The sequence below is a fragment of the Scyliorhinus torazame genome, chromosome 4 (genome assembly GCF_047496885.1).
Source record: "Scyliorhinus torazame isolate Kashiwa2021f chromosome 4, sScyTor2.1, whole genome shotgun sequence".
Classification (NCBI taxonomy): Eukaryota; Metazoa; Chordata; class Chondrichthyes; order Carcharhiniformes; family Scyliorhinidae; genus Scyliorhinus; species Scyliorhinus torazame.
Genome location: NC_092710.1, coordinates 32,053,786 through 32,066,867, shown reverse-complemented (window position 1 = coordinate 32,066,867; position 13,082 = coordinate 32,053,786). Strand labels below are relative to the sequence as shown.

Below are 13,082 nucleotides of genomic sequence, written 5' to 3'. Positions count from 1 at the left end.
TAACTCACTACAGTCGATTTAAAAGTTTAGAATGTTAATACGCAATGTTTACTTCAAATTTGTTGCCGTGGAAGCTGTGAAATTCACTGAATATGACGTTCCGTGACAAATAATACCAACTTCACACATCCCTTGAGAACGAACTTTCAAACAGTCTCTGCTGAAAGTATTGACCAGAACATCTGGCCAACAATCACATTGAGAAGACGTTGGAATTTAACATTCAGAAGATTGTAAAATATCGGTTGGATGGAATTTGTGATAGAAAAGTTAATTTAAAGGCAAATGCTTGGAGGATACTTGTGGCCCATGTTTCAGGCGGTGCTTCAGCCTCTTCTGAATCCAGAGAAGCAGTGGAGTCATAAGCGCCAAAAAGGTCTCTGAAATATTACTGCAATTGGTAGTATTTTACTATTGCCTGAGAATCATTTTGAAAATCATCAACATACAAACTCAGTACAAAGCCCAGGACAGGATTGACGTTTATGAATCAAAATCTGGAGAATCGAACAGTTCCGGCAGCATCTATGGCCGAGAAACAAGGATCACGTTTCGAGCTCACTGATCCTTCTACAGAACTTGCCACTTCATGTATGCAGAAATGTTCCATCTGTATGTGATGTCGATTTGCAATGTTGAATATTCCTGTGGAATGTCAGAATTTATCAGCCGAGTAATAACCAGTTGACGTAAAGGGTAATTTAACTCGGATTGTAAATTGTTGACATCCTCACTCGCCTTTGCCCAGCTCGCGAAAGGGATAAGAAGAAAAAAATCTGATTGGTCGGGCAAATATAATGAAATCAATTATTTACAGAACCTCTATGAAACGGTTAAGGCTCATAATTCTTTCTGTTTACTTTAATATTGTTAACACATTTAAAACTGGTTCGATTAGGTTTCACGAGGAATGGCACTCCCAGATTGCACAGGGATGTCGGAGCTCTGAATATCACAGCTTCAAGGTCACAACAAATTTTCAAGACGTCACTCGACGAAAGAAAATCAGACACGTCGACCTGCTTCAAAGGTAAACATAGCGCTCTAAGCTCGACACAGGTGTTCTGAAGGGAAACATAGGAGAAGGCTGGTGACTCGAGGTAAGTTTATATCTTCAGGGTGTTTGTGCCTCTCCCTTATCCTCGGTTCTCTGTTTCAGTCCAGGTCCAGCCATTCATTCCAGAATTGTTGCGGCACAGAATGAGGCCTTTTGGACAGGCATGTCTGCACCGGCTTTCCAACCGAGCATACTGACTTCGTGTAATTCCCCCCCACCCCCCGCCTTTTCCCCCACCCCTACACTTTGTTTATATTCAAGTAAACATCGAATGTCCTCTTGAACGCCTCAGTTCAACCTGCTGCAGAACACTGCCAGGCAGTGTGTTCCAGAGCCGAAACATTCGCTGTGTTTTTGCTGCTTCTGCAAATCCCTCTTCGTTTTTCCCTATTTATTCGAACCAGGGTCCTCGGGATTTTGAAGATCTCTATCAGACCTTCCCTTGTTTGGGACCGAGTAAATCAATTTGAACCAAGCCAGGAAATATTCACGGCAGCTGGAACTTGTTCACGCCTAGCGGATCTAATGCTTCCCTCAGTCTTTGCTACGTCCCGTGTGCCCGTGATTTTATCAATTTCAGTCTCATTTATTTCAATTGTGTGCTCATGTATTGATTAAACCGTTATCTACTGCGGTGACACCGCGGGTCCATAAATCTTCTGATCTATTGGAATTACCTTGGACCCTTTGGAAACCTGAGCTCACCCACATGTCTCCTGATTTGACCTCACCTTCATTAATCCCGTTAACCATTCCTCCATATTCTCACACCTCTTTATGACCCCTAGGCTGGCGGTGAGATTTGCATTTTCTCTTTTCCTAAAATAATAAGCAATGCTCTGCAACTAACAACATTCCACAGCTCTGGAAGTTTCCAAAACCTAAATGTTTTCTCAATTGGGAAATATTCCACCTGCTCCAGAAACTTCACCCCGCAATTCTCAATAGCGGTATTGACTTCATGGACCCAAAGTATGAAGATACCCCGTTAAACTGCTGTTCCTCTCAAACCCCTTTTCAGGTGATCTTTAATACTTTGCAAGGTTGATCTTCAAACTTTCTGAGCACCCTGGTCAGTGAAAGCAGCTGCTTCTTAATTCTTTCCAAGCCCAAACTACCAGCGTAATGAATGACGTTATTACACTCTGGTCGGCCTAATGAGGAGAATCTGTGGCTCAAAGGTTGTATGATCAGTCTCTGATTGCCCAACAAGGGTGTTGGTTATCGACTGATGTCGCCTCCCAGCATCAACTGACTGGTACCTCACGTTGTCAATTAATCGTTGGTCCAACCTCCTCAGTAAAAATAAATTCTGTTACTCGAATTACTTTTTGCTCTGTTAAAAATATATTTAATTGTACCTTCCTTGCCCATTCATTTCGGATCGGGGAATATTTTCTCTTACCCTGATCTCAGTACTTTGTAAATTAGTATTACATCAGACATCTATCAATTATTTTTGCAGGCCTTTTTCCGAGTGCTTTATTTTGTGTTTCTTGGTAGTTGGAAATAGATACTTTATTTTTTAAAGGAAGTATACTGTGGTAAATTTGCTGATAGCCTTAATACCTCATTACGACATTTGCAAAGTAGATAGTAATTAAACTTTATGTAGAGTGTGCATAGAATATAACGACATAACCTTAGTCAGTGTTTAATAGCTCCTTCGAATGGTTTCCATTTCTGCTTTATTTGAAATGAGACAGCATACAATATCTGGGAAGATGGATTAATTGGCCCAGATATCCTATGCATGAAGAGGCATAAGTATGCCATTAGAAATTCATGGCACAGGGGCGCTAGTCAATGTGTTTTTTGAGAGAACTGATTTGCCTTTGTTTTACCTGCCAGTGCTTGGTATATCAATTATACACATAGAATCGTTTTCCTGATATTGCAAAGTTTGACAAACTACGCAAAGTCCATGTACAATCAGTGCCTGCAAGCAATTAGTTTGCTAAATATCACACACTCGACGAATCAATATTCCTCAGTTTTGAAAGTTAAACGAACCATTTATTTTAAATGTTGGATCTCAGTTTGACAGCCCACCATCCAGTTATTTTTCTTCATCAAGAGTGGTTGCTTCACACTGCTAAAGTTCAACACAGATGCATGATAAAACCCAGCCATTCTCAGAGATACTAAAATCCCTTCTCTTGTCATAGATTCTGGAAAATCGCAAATTTCCATTTATCTTGCATTTGCCAGAGCCGTCTGATCATGACTCACTCGGTCCAAATTGCGAAACGTACGATTTATCAAACACTTTTTGTCATATTTATGACCAGGTTAGTTTCTTTTAACCGTTGATTTTACGCATTGTAGATGCTGTTCCCAACTCGGATTTGACACCACTAAATCGTCAAAATCTGCTGCATAATAAGTTATTCCTTGAATACCTTTAGTGTTAAGTCTCTGAAACGTTGCCGGTGCATTCCACCACCAAACAACATAACTTAAACTGATTAGCTCCATTTGGCACCACGAATGCTGAAATTTCTTTTGCCGTTTTTACCAAAGCTAATTCCCAATATCCGTTTCGCGAATCAATTTATGTAACGACTTTAGACTGTCCAACCATTTCTACACAATCCTAAAATTTTTAATAGGGAACAAATCCCTCTTGGTTACGACCTTTATTGTCCTGCCATCCATTGAATGCCTGTGTTCCATCGGGCTTTGACTCCGCCACAATAGGTGAACAACAATCACCAGATGTCAATTGAATAAGATAAAACAGAAAATACTGGACAATCTCAGCAGGTGTGACAACATGCGCGAAGACAAAATAGAGCAAAGTGTTCGAATCCGTGTAAATCTTTATCAAAGTCTTAGAGAACTGGTAAAAGTATGTGATTTCATAGAATCATAGAATTTACAGTGCAGAAGGAGGCCATTCAACCCATCGAATCTGCACCTGCTCTTGGAACGAGCCCCCTACTTTTTATTTTTATAAATTTAGAGTACCCAATTCATTTTGTTTCCAATTAAGGGGGGATTTAGCGTGGCCAATCCACCTACTCTGCACATCTTTTGGTTTGTGGAGGCGAAACCCACAAAGGACGGGGAGAATGTGCAAACTCCACACGGACAGTGACCCAGAGCCGGGATCGAACCTGGGACCTCAGCGCCATGAGTAGGCAATGCTAACCACTGCGCCACCATGCTGCCCAAGAGCCCCCTACTTAAGGCCCACGCCTCCACCCAATCCCCGTAACCCAGTAACCCCAGCTAACCTTTTATTTGGACACTGAGGGCAATTTAGAATGGGCAATCCACCTAACCTGAACTGTCGGTGGAACCCGGAGCACCCGGTGGAAACCCACGCAGACACGGGAAGAACGTGCATACTCCGCAGAGACACTGATCCAAGCCGGGAATCGAACGTGGGACTCTGGAGCTGTGTAGCAACAGTGCTAACCACTGTGCTGCCGTGCTGCCCTTTATGCAGTTGTTGTGGGGCGGGGGAGAGCGGAGGGAAGAGCAGTGAGTTTGGATAGAGTGTTCAGGAAGTAATAGAATCTGAGGGTAGCGCGGTAGCACAGTCGTTGCTTCACAGCGCCAGGGTCCCAGGTTCGATTCCTTGGCTTGGGTTGCTGTCTGTGCAGACTCGGCATGTCCTCGCCCTGTCTGCGTGGGTTTCCTTCGGGTGCTCCATTGTTCCCCCACAACTTCTGGAAGACGGGCTGTTATGTGAATTAGATATTCTGAATTCTCCCGCAATGTCCTCGAACAGGTGCCGGAGTATGGCGACTAGGGTATTTTCAGTTACTTCATTGCAGTGTTAAAATAAGCCTACTTGTGACAATAATAATTCGTTTCATTTGAATAATAATTCGCTTGAGAATCAATTGTATTACTGTCCATCTTTCTTCTGCACTGACATGAGTATGCATCCATTTTCTCATTAACGTGCAAAAGTTTCACATATCGTATCAGTATACATTGAGTTCCCAAATCCGTGTTGTTTGATGAGTTTAATTTAATTTTAAATACCCGGTTGTAGTTCTGCCTATCTCTGTGAATTACTTTTATTTTCCTCTTTTCTCATTTCCTTTCCTGAATGCTCGTAGTATACGAAATAAGGTAAATGAGTTGATGGCGCAAATCATCGTGAATGACTATGATTTAGTGGCCATCACTGAAACATGGTTAAAAGATGGTCACGACTGGGAGTTAAATATCCAAGGGTATCAGACTATACGAAAGGATAGAATGGACAGTAAGGGCGGTGGTGTAGCTTTGTTGTTTAAGGATGGCATCCGGGCAATAGTAAGGGATGCTATTGGTGCTATGGAGGACAAGGTTGAATCAATTTGGGTGGAAATCAGGAATAGTAAGGCGAAAAGGTCACTGATAGGAGTAGTCTATAGGCCACCAAATAGTAACAGGATGGTAGGGCAGGCAATAAGCAAAGAAATAATGGATGCATGTAGAAATGGTACAGCGGTTATCATGGGAGATTTTAATCTGCATATCGATTGGTTTAACCAGGTTGGTAAAGGCAGCCTTGAGGAGGAGTTTATAGAATGTGCCCGGGATAATTTCCTGGAACAGTGTGTAATGGAACCTACAAGGGAACAAACGGTCCTAGATCTGGTCCTGTGTAATGAGGCAGGATTGATTAATGATCTCATAGTTCGGGATACTCTTGGAAGGAGCGACCACAATATGGTGGAATTTAAAATACAGTTGGAGAATGAAAAGGTAAAATCAAACACTAGTGTTTTGTGCTTAAACAAAGGCGATTACAATGGGATGAGAGAAGAACTAGCTAAGGTAGACTGGGAGCAAAGACTTCATGGTGAAGCAGCTGAGGAACAGTGGAGAACCTTCCGAGCGATCTTTCACAGTGTTCAGAAAAGGTTCATACCGACAAAAAAGAAAGACGGTACAAAGGGCAAAAATCGACCGTGGATATCTAAGGAGGTGAGGGAGAGTATCAAATTGAAGGAAAAAACATACAAAGTGCCAAAAATTAGTGGGAGACTAGAGGACTGGGATGTCTTTAGGGGACAACAGAAAGCTACTAAAAAAAGCCATAAAGAAGAGTAAGATAGACGATGAAAGTAAACTGACTCAGAACATAAAAGCAGATAGTAAAAGCTTCTACAAATATATAAGACAAAAAAGAGTGGCTAAGTTAAATATTGGTCCTTTGGAAGATGAGAAGGGAGATTTAATAATAGGAGACGGGGAAATGGCTGAGGAGCTGAACAGGTTTTTTGGGTCAGTCTTCACAGTGGAGGACACAAATAACATGCCAGTGACTGATGGAAATAAGGATATGATAGGTGAGGACCTTGAGATGATTATAATCACTAAGGAGGCAGTATTGGGCAAGCTAATGGGGCTAAAGGTAGACAAGTCTCCTGGCCCTGATGGGATCCATCCCAGAGTGTTAAAAGAGATGGCTAGGGAAATTGTAAACGCACTAGTGATAATTTATCAAAATTCACTAGACTCTGGGGTGGTCCCAGAGGATTGGAAAGTAGAAAACGTGACACCACTGTTTAAAAAAGGAGGTCGGCAGAAAGCGGGTAATTATAGGCCGGTAAGCTTAACTTCGGTTGTAGGGAAAATGCAGGAATCTAACATTAAGGAGGAAATAGCGGGGCACCTGGAGGGAAATTGTCCCATTGGGCAGACGCAGCATGGGTTCACAAAGGGTAGGTCGTGTCTGACTAATTTGGTAGAATTTTTTGAGGCCGTTACCAGTGCAGTAGATAACGGGGAGCCAATGGATGTGGTATATCTGGATTTCCAGAAAGCTTTTGACAAGGTGCCACACAAAAGGTTGCTGCATAAACTAAAGATGCATGGCATTGAGGGTAAAGCGGTAGCATGGGTAGAGAATTGATTAACTAACAGAAAGCAGAGAGTGGGGATAAATGGGTGTTTCTCTGGTTGGCAACCTGTAACTAGTGGGGTCCCTCAAGGATCAGTGTTGGGCCCGCAGTTGTTCACAATTTACATAGATGATTTGGAGTTGGGGATCAAGTGCAATGTGTCAAAGTTTGCAGACGACACTAAGATGAGCGGGAAAGGAAAATGTGCAGAGGATACCGGAAGTCTGCAGAAGGATTTGGATAGGTTAGGTGAATGGGCTAGGGTCTGGCAGATGGAATTCAATGTTGCCAAGTGTGAGGCCATCCATTTTGGGAGGAATAACAGCAGAATGGATTATTATTTAAACGGTAAGATGTTAAAACATGCTGCTGTGCAGAGCGACCTGGGTGTGCTGGTGCACGAGTCGCAAAAAGTTGGTGTGCAGGTGCAATAGGTGATTAAGAAGGCTAATCGAGTTTTGTCTTTCATTGCTAGAGGGATGGAGTTCAAGACTAGTGAGGTTATGCTGCAATTGTATAAGATATTGGAGAGGCCGCATCTGGAGTATTGTGTTCAGTTCTGGTCTCCTTACCTGAGAAATGACATATTGGCACTGGAGGGAGTGCAGAGGAGATTCACTAGGTTGATCCCAGAGTTAAGGGGATTAGATTATGACGAGAGGTTGAGTAGACTGGGACTGTACTCATTGCAGTTTAGAAGGATGCGGGGGGGGGGGGGGGGGATCTTATTGAGACTTATAAAATTATGAAGGGAATAGATAGGATAGATGCGGGCAGGTTGTTTCCACTGGTCGCGGAAAGCAGAACTAGGGGGCATAGCCTCAAAATAAGGGGAAGTAGATTTAGGACGGAGTGTAGGAGGGACTTCTTCACCCAAAGGGTTGTGAATATCTGGAATTCCTTGCCCAGTGAAGCAGTTGAGGCTCCTTCTTTAAACGTTTTTAAGAAAAAGATAGATGCCTTTCTAAAGAATAAAGGGATTCGGGGATATGGTGTACGGGCCGGAGAGTGGAGCTGAGTCCATAAAGATCAGCCATGATCTCATTGAATGGCGGAGCAGGCTCGAGGGACCAGATGGCCTACTCCTGTTCCTAATTCTTATGTTCTTATGTTCTTTCATCCTCATTCATCTCAATAAATTTAGTTCCACCCTGTGCTTGTGTCTCCTGCTTCTATTTTCTCAACCTAGTATATCAGTATATTACATATACCTCGTACAGTACATATACCTATGCCCTCGTTGCCATACAATCAAAGAATACCCCAGGATGGTCCAATTGCAATTTGTCTCCGGCTCGATATTTTACATGCTATACAACGATAATAGGCTTCACAACTATCTGTAATCCAGCTCTATATTTCCCTGAAATAAATTGATTCCTGGCATTGGGTAATGATTCTACGCCTCTTTAAAATTTTTATTTTCTTGAAACCGTTCATAAGTTCACCTTCAGCAAAATAATTATCTAACCTCTGTGTGCATGCTGCTAACTTCAAACGCGTCCTTGAATATCCCATCTAAACAACAATATCTCACAATATTATTGATTGACTTTCACCTGTAACTCTTAAAATATTAATATCTTACCCAGTGCTATTCTTTAACCATGAGAAGGTTGTCCCTTTCCACGCAAAATCTTCTAGACCATCAGACACTTGCTCTTCACCCAGTCCCCGAATAAGTCGCGCACACATTCTTACACATTCATTCAGTCCTCTTGTCTATTCTTCCAGGTATGAAAAACCGACCATATTTTCCTCTCCTCATACTCTCATTTAATATTAATGTTTTACGACTTACCAGTTCAACCAGTCTGCCAGTTAAACACCAGCATACTGATATTCATGGTGCCGTTTATTACAATGAACGCATCTATCTTTTGTCTTATCACTTGTACACCCAGTTCGTGTTCTTTTTAGTCTGAGGTATAATCTTTTTGTAACTTTCAAATACTGCTTTTGCATGACTAATTGTTAGTCAGCATCTCAATTTCTATCCCTTTCAGATTTAAAAGCACACCCAAAATGTTTGTTTTATCTATCAACAAATCCATAATCATCTACAAGTTCAGCCGCTTCACTGTCTGACCTGACGGGTTCTTACTCCAGACGAGTCTTTATCGTTTTAAAAAATATATCGAGTGTACCCAATTCATTTTTTTTCCAATTAAGGGGCAATTTAGCGTGCTCAATCCACCTACCTTGCACATCTTTGTATTGTGGGGCCGAAACCCACGCAAACATGGGGAGAATGTGTATCCTTCACACGGACAGTGACCCAGAGCCCGGATCGAACTTGGTACCTCGGCGTCCTGAGGCAGCAGAGCTAACCCACTGCGCCACCGTGCTGCCCGACACGAGTCTTTATCAAACAAAGAATGAGTCGTTTCATTCTTCCTCATGTCACTTGTACAGCCAGCATCTTCTTCTCTTATTCTGAGGTGAAATCTTCTTCGGATTATCAACCACTCCTCTTTCTTGACGACCTTTTCCTCATCATCTCGTTTTCTATCCTTCTCAGACTTATAAGTCAATCGGAAAAAGGTTATATTCTATGAACTATTTCTTAGCCATGAACAAGTTCAGCGACGATCCTGGCTGTGTTGAATCTTTGTTCTTCCACGTGAGCCTCTACCACGGCCATTAATGAACCTTTAAAATATGCCCAAATAATAAGATTCCTCATCGTCTAATAGTGCCTTATATCTTTAATGCTCTTATCCAACTATCAATATTACTCTCTATAACGTTTGTAGATTGAATATAAGTGCATCCTGATTATTTTCTTCCACTTCTAAATTTCAGCATCTATAGCTCCGGTACTAACTCAGAAGTACTCAGTATAGCTTTCTTCCCTGTATCCTCATCCCCAGACATTCCTTCTCATGGTGCTTCGCTAGTGCTACCTAAAATTTGACTGTAAGAGGAGCATGCAAATAAGTCACAACCATTTCAGTTGCCTCTCCAGCTTAACAAATTAGTTATACTTGATCCACATTTTTCTCATCAAAACTGCTGCAGTCGCTGAAATATATTTACACCGACTCCTGTTAGGAGGGAGTTCACGGATTTTGCCCCAGCGACGGCGAAGGAACGGCGATACATAATTCCAAATCAGGTGACGGTTGACCTGGAGGGGAACGTATGGGTGGCGACAATCCCATGTATCTGCTGCTGCTTCTGACCTTCCAGATATCAGTCATGGTGTTGGAAGGTGCTGCCTATGGTATACTGTCACGTTCCTGCAATGCATTTTTTGTACGGTACACATGGCTGCCACTCCTCATCGGTCAATGGAATGTTTGTATAAGGGGAGCAATCAAACAGAGTACTTTGTCCTGGATGGTGTTGAGTTTTCTGAGTATTTCTGGAGCTCAACTCATCCACTCAAGTGGAGAGCTTTCCATTACACTCCTGACTTGTGCCTTGCAGATGGTGGACAGGCTTTGGGGGGGCCAGGAGGTGAGTAACTCACGTAGAATTCCGAGCTTTCGGCCTGCCCTGGTAGCCATAATATTAATATGGTTAGTCCAGTTCAGTTTCTGATCAATGGTAACCAGCAAGATGTTGATTCAGGGGGATTAGGCGATAGTAATGTCATTGAATGTCAAAGGGCGACGAATAGACCTTCGTTTGTCATAGATTGTCATTGCCTGTCACTTGTGTGACCAGAATATAACTTACCACTTGTCAGCCCAAGCCTGGATATTGTCCAGGTCTTGCTGTATTTGGGCATGGTCTGCTTCATTATCTGAGGAGTCGCCGATGGTGTTGAATGTTGTGTCGTCATCCACAAACATCCCAACTTACCATAAGACCATAAGACATAGGAGCGGAAGTAAGGCCATTCGGCCCATCGAGTCCACTCCACCATTCAATCATGGCTGATTTCAACTCCATTTACCCGCTCTCTCTCCATAGCCCTTAATTCCTCGAAAAATCAAGAATTTATCAACTTCTGTCTTAAAGGCACTCAACTCCCGGCCTCCACCGCCCTCTGTAGCAATGAATTCCACACACCCACCACTCTCTGGCTGAAGAAATTTCTCCGCATCTCTGTTCTAAAGTGACTCCCTTTTATTCTAAGGCTGTGCCCCCGGGTCATAGTCTCCCCTGCTAATGGAAACAACTTCCCTTCGTCCACCCTATCTAAGCCATTCATTATCTTGAAGTTTCTATTAGATCTCCCCTCAACCTCCTAAACTCCAATGAATATAATCCCAGGATCCTCAGACGTTCATCGTATGTTAGGCCTACCATTCCTGGGATCATCCGTGTGAATCTCCGCTGGACCCGCTCCAGTGTCAGTATGTCCTACCTGACGTGTGGGGCCCACAATTGCTCACTGTATTCTAAATGGGACCTAACTGATGCTTTAGAAAGCTTGAGAAGTACATCCCTGCTTTTATATTCCAAGCCTCTTGAGATAAATGACAACAATGCATTTGCTTTCTTCATTACGGACTCAACCTGCAAGTTTACCTTTAGAGAATGCTGGACTAGGAATCCCAAGTTCCTTTGCACTTCAGCACTATGAATTTTGTCACCGTTTAGAAAATAGTCCATGCCTCTATTTTTTTCCAAAGTGCAAGACCTCGCACTTGCCCACGTTAAATTTCATCAGCCATTTATTGGACCACTCTCCTAAACTATCAAAATCTTTCTGCAGCCTCCCCACCTCCCCAATACGACCTACCCCTCCACCTATCTTTGTATCATCGGAAAACTTAGCCAGAATGCCCCCAGTCCCGTCATCTAGATCGTTAATATATAAAGAGAACAGCTGTGGCCCCAACACTGAACCCTGCGGGACACCACTCGTCATCGGTTGCCATTCCGAAAAAGAACATTTTATCCCAACCCTCTGCCTTCTGCCTGACAGCCAATCGTCAATCCATGTTAGTACCTTGCATCGAATAGCATTATTTTACTCAGCAATCTCCCGCGAGGCACCTTATCAAAGGCCTTTTGGAAGTCAAGATAGACAACATCCATTGGCTCTCCTTGGTCTAACCTATTCGTTATCTCTTCAAAGAACTCTAGCAGGTTTGTCAGGCACGGCCTCCCCTTACTAAATCCATGCTGACTTGTCCTAATCCGACCCTGCACATCCAAGAATTTAAAAATCTCTTCCTTAACGATGGATTCTGGAATCTTGCCAACAACCGAGGTTAGGCTAATTGGCCTTTAATTTTCCAACTTTTTCCTTGTTCCCTTCTTGAACAGGGGGGTTACAACAGCGATTTTCCAATCCTCTGGGACTATCCCTGACTCCAGTGACTTTTGAAAGATCATCTCTAACGCCTCCACTATTTCTTCAGCTATCTCTTTGAGAACTCTAGGATGTAGCCCATCTGGGCCCAGATATTTATCAGTTATTAGACCTCTTAGTTTCTCTAGCACTTTCTCCTTTGTGATGGCTACCATATTCAACTCTGCCCCCTGACTCTCCTGAATTGTTGGGATATTACTCATGTCTTCTACTGTGACGACTGATGCAAAGTACTTATTTAGCTCCTCAGCTATTTCCTTGTCTCCCATCACTAGATTACCAGCGTCATTTTGGAGGGGCCAAATGTCTACTTTTGCCTCTCGTTTGTTTTTAATATATTTAAAAAAACTTTTACTATCATTCATCATGTTACTGGCTAGCCTACCTTCATATTTGATCCTGTCTTTCCTTATTTCTCTCTTTGTTATCCTCTGTTTGTTTTTGTAGCCTTCCCAATCTTCTGACTTCCCACTACTCTTTGCCACCTTCTAGGCTTTCTCTTTTGCTTTGATGCATTCCCTAACTTCCTTTGTCAGCCATGGCTGCCTAATCCCCCCTCTGATAACCTTTCTTTTCTTTGGGATGAATCTCTGTACTGTGCCCTCAATTACTCCCAGAAACTCCTGCCATTGCTGTTCTACTGTCTTTCCCACTCGGCTCTGCTCCCAGTCGATTTTCGTCAGTTCCTCCCTCATGCCCCCGTAGTTACCTTACTTTAACTGTAACATCTTTACATCAGATTCTACCTTCTTTCTTTCAAATTGCAGATTTAGTTCTACCATATTATGATCACTGCCTCCTAAGTGTTCCCTTACTTTAAAATCTTTAATAAAGTCTGGCTCATTACATAACACTAAGTCCAGAATGGCCTGTCCCCTCGTGGGCTCCATCACAAGCTGTT

General features: G+C 42.7%; 1 protein-coding gene across 6 annotated transcripts in view; it reads left to right on the top strand.

The window, feature by feature from the left end:
- LOC140410169 (erythroblast NAD(P)(+)--arginine ADP-ribosyltransferase-like) overlaps positions 1-13,082 on the top strand; it is a 49,638-nt gene that overhangs the window by 17,912 nt on the left and 18,644 nt on the right. For 2 of the 6 annotated variants that reach the window (XM_072498140.1, XM_072498138.1), the window contains exon 2: positions 899-1,030. The exons of 2 other annotated variants lie outside the window; for them this stretch is intronic. The gene's annotated coding sequence lies outside the window, so the exon portion shown is untranslated. Of the gene's footprint in view, positions 1-898; positions 1,101-13,082 lie in introns of all 6 variants that reach the window. 2 more of the 6 variants (XM_072498137.1, XM_072498135.1) reach the window with 1 other exon arrangement.